General features: G+C 44.6%; 1 pseudogene; it reads right to left on the reverse strand.

Annotated features, from left to right (window-relative positions):
- Positions 1–1,434: 1,434 nt before the first annotated feature.
- Positions 1,435–5,790, reverse strand: LOC139564818 (UBA-like domain-containing protein 2 pseudogene; annotated as a pseudogene).
- Positions 5,791–6,033: the final 243 nt, after the last annotated feature.

The raw sequence follows: 6,033 nt of genomic DNA on the forward strand, positions 1-6,033 counted from the left end.
GCGTGGCACGGGGGGGGCACAGTTCAAAAAGCCTGTGTGAATGCAGGACAGGATGTGAATTAATAAACTTGAAAGGACAAACTGTACTGTCAGTGAGGAACGGGGTGACAGTTTCCTAGAAGCAGGGGCTTTGCTTACATACATTTTGTGTCAATGAGAAATATGATGTATATTTATCCCTATCCATGCCTTACACACCCAGTGGCCAGTTTATTAGGTACACCCATCTAGTACCGGGTCGGACCTCCCTTTGCCTCTAGAACAGCCTGAATTCTTCAGGGCATGGAAACATTGCTCAATTGGGATCAAGGGATCTAACTTTGCCAGGAACACATTCCCCACACCATTACACCATTGCCACCAGCCTGTACCGTTGACAGCAGGCAGGATGGGGCCATGGACTCATGTGGTTACGCAAAATCCTGACTCTGTCATCAGCATGATGCAACAGGAACCGGGATTCGTCGAACCAGGCAACATTTTCCACTCATCAATAGTCCAGTGTTGGTGATTGCATGACAACTGGAGTTGCTTGTTTTAAGCTGATGGGAGTAGAACCTGGTGTGGTCGTCTGCTGCAATAGCCCATCTGTGACAAGGACCAATGAGTTGTGCATTCAAAGTCGCTTTGGTCACTCGTTTTTCCCATTCTAATGTTCATTCGAACATTAACTGAATTCCTGGATGCCTGTCTGCCTGCTTTATATAGCAAGCCACGGCCTCCTGACTCGTGAATGAGGTGGTTTACTTAATAAACTGAGTATAAGTGATCCCTTTCAAAGCATTTGGACGTATTTAGGAGTAATGATGCTACTGAAAGGTATTTCAGGAGAGTATTTAAGATAGGCAGTTAATCTGAATGTAAGATTTCCATTGGTAGATGTATCTTTGTTTTCAAAGATAAATGGGCCTTCATGGAATATGTGATGTATGTGTCATATGATGTCCATATAACTGTTATGTGAACATATGTTGACTCATTGACTGTCTGCAATGAATTTTACTTGTGGTACGTAAATATATCTGTACTGTTTTACACAACTCCACCATCACATGCATATAATTCGACTGTGAAGGCACATTTTGTGAGCCATGCTGTTATGACACACGTCAGTTTCAGACACTTAACACGTTAACTGGGCTGGATACAGTTCTAACCACATCCTTCCTCAATTAACTGCCACGCTGTGTTTATGGTCTCTCTTATAAAGGCCTACTTGTTCCTTTGTACTATAGAGACACTACTTATAGGGATATATAGATTACTATAGTATTATGCAGTGTCATATCATTACTGAAGGGGTTCCCTTACAGAAAATATCTCAAAAAGCAAAGTTACTGCTATGATGTGTTCAAATGTGCCTTAGCAACCATATTTCATAAAAGCACAAAAATTATTCTCTGCAAAAACAAGACCCCAGAACAACTCCAACACTTAGCAGATCATACCTTATTTTATTAAAACATATAAATACACATTTCAACAGGGGAAATAAACACTTAGTACAGGAGAGAAATATCTATATAAAAAGCCAGATTAGAGAGATGTAAATGAGGGTCCATGAGAAGTTCTTGTGTTACTCAAGTGCACTGCAAATTGCTTGGTGTTTGACTTGTTTTAGGATTTCCATCAGGCATTCTGCACATCTTGTATGGGTGAACATGACGTTCGAACATTTCACAACACCCAGTTTGTACAGATATCATGGGGGACCAAACGGTCTACTGTTGATCGAGATTCATGAGAGCCTTATAAAATATGTTGATGAATTCCAAAGCTGTAGCAGGAGAATGGAGACCGGGTCACATCACCACAGGAACCATAATCACCCAACACTACTGTGTCTGGGTGTGTTAGTTACCACAACAGTACTGAGGAGGAGGAGCCAGTAATCCACACAGCAGGAAACACTCATTATGGGACCAACCTCTACTCCCTCCTTGTTAAAAACACAGAACTGGAAAATCACCAACCAAAACTCATGCAGTTGACAACAAACGTTCCCCTTAATAGAACACATGAGTTAATGAATGAGGTGGTGTTATGAACACCCCAAGAGGAACCACCGTTGAGTTTCTAATGTCCATCTGAAAAGATCCATGGATTTAGAACCAGAACAGACTACATGGCAGCACAGTGGAACAGTGTCCCTTCTTTCGGGTGACATTGACAAGGGTCCACATTGGCCAGGTGGCATCTGTCCAACGTTACATGACTGTCCATGTTGTACATTATAAAATCATCCTCACAAGGTCACAGCATGACAAATGTGATTTTACATGTATTCAACCAGAGGGAAGAAAGAACATGTGAATATGACTGTGATTGTCTGAGTGAAGATGTGGCAGGCAGGCATAATATAAAAACATAATTTAGTGAGGGCATGAATGAATGTGACATTATTTCAGATAAAGTACCCTCTGTATACAACTGCAACCTGTTCAGACCTCCCTATTCCCTCTTTGTGATAATTATAATGAGAATGATTGTGAAAATGGCTACCTTTCCATCTGTCATCATTGATAGATTTGCAAATGTTCTGACATGGGCTGTTGTATGAAGAGCTCACCTATAAGTAAGACTCTGGGTTATGAAGCATTGTTCATCAGTACACTGAATCTCATAATATGTAAACATTGCCTGAACAATCATTTTGTAAATATTTGCAACCCGTACTAAATTCATAATTCTATAGTTGACAAGACACTCAATTCATCATCAGTCAATCAGCCACTATTCTAACGGAGGGAATTACACACGTTTTGAGCACTAGGAGAGATTCTGCTAATCTGACCCATTGAAACCGACTGTTTCTGCAGGGAATACATTCGGCCTCTCCCATTTAACCAGAGGTAGGACCAGTTGATCTTCTGCTAGAGGTTGTGTAGTAAATCACTGAGTGGGCCTCTACTCCCCATAGAAACCTGAAGAGGTAGCCTACTGATGGCTCACACCCATCTATGTTAGTCAAAACATTTGCAAACCAGATTAAATTCAGTGTTGACAGCACAACTGAGATCTCAATCTCGTCCCCAGCCAGGTTACGGAGTTCAACGTTTTTGCACTTTGTTTCTGCTGAGCCTTTATTTACAATGTAGTTGATGTTTCCATAATTGTCACTGAAAACCAGTTTACATTATCAGTCAAAAAAAAGTTGACTAGGCAAGTCAGTTAAGAACAAATTCTTATTTACAATGGCGGCCTACCCCGGCCAAACCCTAACCCGGACGACGCTGGGCTAATTGTGCGCCACCCTATGGGACTCCCAATCACGGCCGGTTCTGATACAGCCTGGAATCAAACCAGGGTCTGTAGTGACGCATCTAGAACTGAGATGCAGTGCCTTAGACCGCTGCGCCACTTGGGAGTCCTTTGACATCCATAGGTAGAAAATGTTCCCAAAAACAATGATAAAAATGCATCAGCCTTTAAACTGGCTTCAAATCTTCCTCAAATGATTGCATACTTTGCTGTATCTCAACACAAACTGAATTACAGTATTAACATTTCTTTACACGTCTCCTTAAAACACCTCTGATGTGAAGGTCAGCTTTCAGACACTTTAAAACCAAAGCTTCGAGTCCACACATACTGAAGAGCCCACTTCTCAGACACAACAGCATGCAGCGGAGCCACTGAGTCAAGTTTCACTAAGCTACATAGTACTTACAAAATAGACATTTTAAAAAGAGATACATGGCTACATGAAACTTGACAAAATGGCTACAGTGTTTGTCCATGATCTGTACTATACAGACATCCATACCACAAACAATATTGAAAACATATTTTTTCTGGGCCATAAGATCAGCCGAGAACACAACACCATCATCATTTGTGTTGCAGTCCCATTTTGTTTTTGTCTGCTGGTTATTGTGAAATCTGGTCACATCACTGGAGCGTTATTGAACCCCAAGGGAGAGAAGAGTTTTGAAAAACAGCCAATGATCAAGCACTTTAGCAGATCACATGGCTCCTATCCTAAGTAAGTGCTCTGCTGGGTCCAGCGCTCGACTTGCATTGACAAAGAAAACTGCATTTCCCAGAGTCCTTTAGGGGGGGGGGGGTTCAGAGACTCCACCCCCTTCGTTATTCCACTTCCTCATATTGTTATTAGTGGTTCTCCCCCGGTTCTTCCCAGGCTTTGATGAGTTATGATGAAGAGAGAGAGAGGAAACAGACGTCCTCCAAAGAACACATTGTTCATCGTCATTTTAGAAAAACAGAAAGAAAGGAAGAAAAACAACAGTAGCGTGTCTTTTCCCCTTGGCCAACAAGACCCTTTAATCCTGACACCAACCCCCCCTTGTAGATTCATTCGGCTGCACACAGCCCAGCCCCACCCTATCCTCCCCAGCCCCCTCCCTCCCACACCTGGGTAGAGTCTCATCTCTGGCCATGCAGGGCCGATACAACAGGGGTCTGCTGGGCGCTGCCGGGCTTGGACACAGGGGGCCACATGGGGGTCTGGTGCATGTGGTGGTGGTGCTGGTAGTGGTGGTGGTGCATGTGGTGGCCTGTGGGCGAGGAGGGGGGCAGCCAGACGGGCTGGTGGTTGGGGGGTGATGAGGCCCAGAAGGATCCGAAGCCAGCTGTGGAGGAGGGGGGAGAGCAGGCCATGGACACCTGGGTGGGACCTCCGCCTCCGGAACTCCCCGAGCAGTCTGACGCCCTCAGCTTGGAGAACATGGTGATGGTGTCGGGGAAGTTAGGCGGCGTGGCTGGGGTGTTCCTTGGAGTGCACATCTGGAAAACAGAAGACACGTGGGGTTTAAAATGAGTTGAATGCAAACACTTCATTAACACATTCTGTCCCAATGATTCGGTCCCCAAGGGGTGCTTCCATTGCTGCTGCCTGCTGTGAACTGTATGTACCAATAGAAGGCATGATTGGTGAGTTCATAAAACAAATAGCCTTGACTAGTTAGTTACTGTTCTGGGAGGCAGTTCACTTGTAGACTTTGGCATTGTGTGCAGTACAACTGCTGAACATTTGTGAAGACAAGGTTTCTAAACCCTGCAGCCACCTACATCCTTTCACTGTGGTAAACATGGCAGCTTAACATGCTGTGCAGTTGCACAAAATGTCAGATGTCCCCACTGAGGCAATGAATGACTTTATAATTTGTAAGAGTGAGTGTGGTGCCTCAGGATAGAAACCCCCCCACCACCAACAGGGATCAGGTAGCAGGCTAGCAGCCATTACAGGACGGAGGACTTCTTAGCATTTCAGCAGGCGGTCAGGGCTGTTTTATTTCTAACACACAGCCATGGCCCCGCTGACATGAGGGTCACGCAAGCACCCGGAATGTGGATCTAACAGTATGAAAGAGGCATCTAAAGTTTTAAAAAACTCTATTAGGTCACCAAACCAGATTCGAGCCTGGGGCAGGCATGGTCATAGCTAGCTAAGATAGACATTTTGAAAGTGGAGGGAGCAGAGTGTAGTGCAGCATACAGTATAGTATTGAGTGTATCGTGAGGAAGTGAGGCACAGTCTTAGTGTTGATGTGAGGTGACAGGTCTGTCAGAGTGGGCAGCAGCTGCTCCAGTTAGGAGATGGACAAGCATGGTTTCAATCTGTCTGGGTCTGTGATGGTTGACCACACTGAAACTGCCCCCTGCAGGACCCAAGATGGTGGTCCATACAGGGGGTTTCCTGTTGTTCATGGGAGAGACGTGACTGAGTTTTTCTTTAAGCTGTGAATTATTTAACTTGTTTGTTATGGAAATCAATAGTAAAGGAGATATTCAAATATGGCTTATCTAGTCAAGTGATCAAATTTAGCTATAAAGCAATGAAGTCGACTCAGAAGCAATACAGCCGCTTAGACTGTCCAGATGCAGCTGTAAGGCTAACTATAAGGCTTGGTCCTAGTGAAGCAGTGAGTCGGTAGACAGAACAATAACAACCGTATGCTGGGCAGTGTTTAGCTACAGTGCTGTGCTGTGCTGGGAGGGTGGGGCTGGGGCCTTGTCTAGCAGGTTTGGCTGAGAGGAAGGGCAGGTCTGGACTGGACCCCATCTGCCGCC

Source organism: Salvelinus alpinus, chromosome 36, assembly GCF_045679555.1.
Source record: "Salvelinus alpinus chromosome 36, SLU_Salpinus.1, whole genome shotgun sequence".
In the NCBI taxonomy this organism is placed as follows: domain Eukaryota; kingdom Metazoa; phylum Chordata; class Actinopteri; order Salmoniformes; family Salmonidae; genus Salvelinus; species Salvelinus alpinus.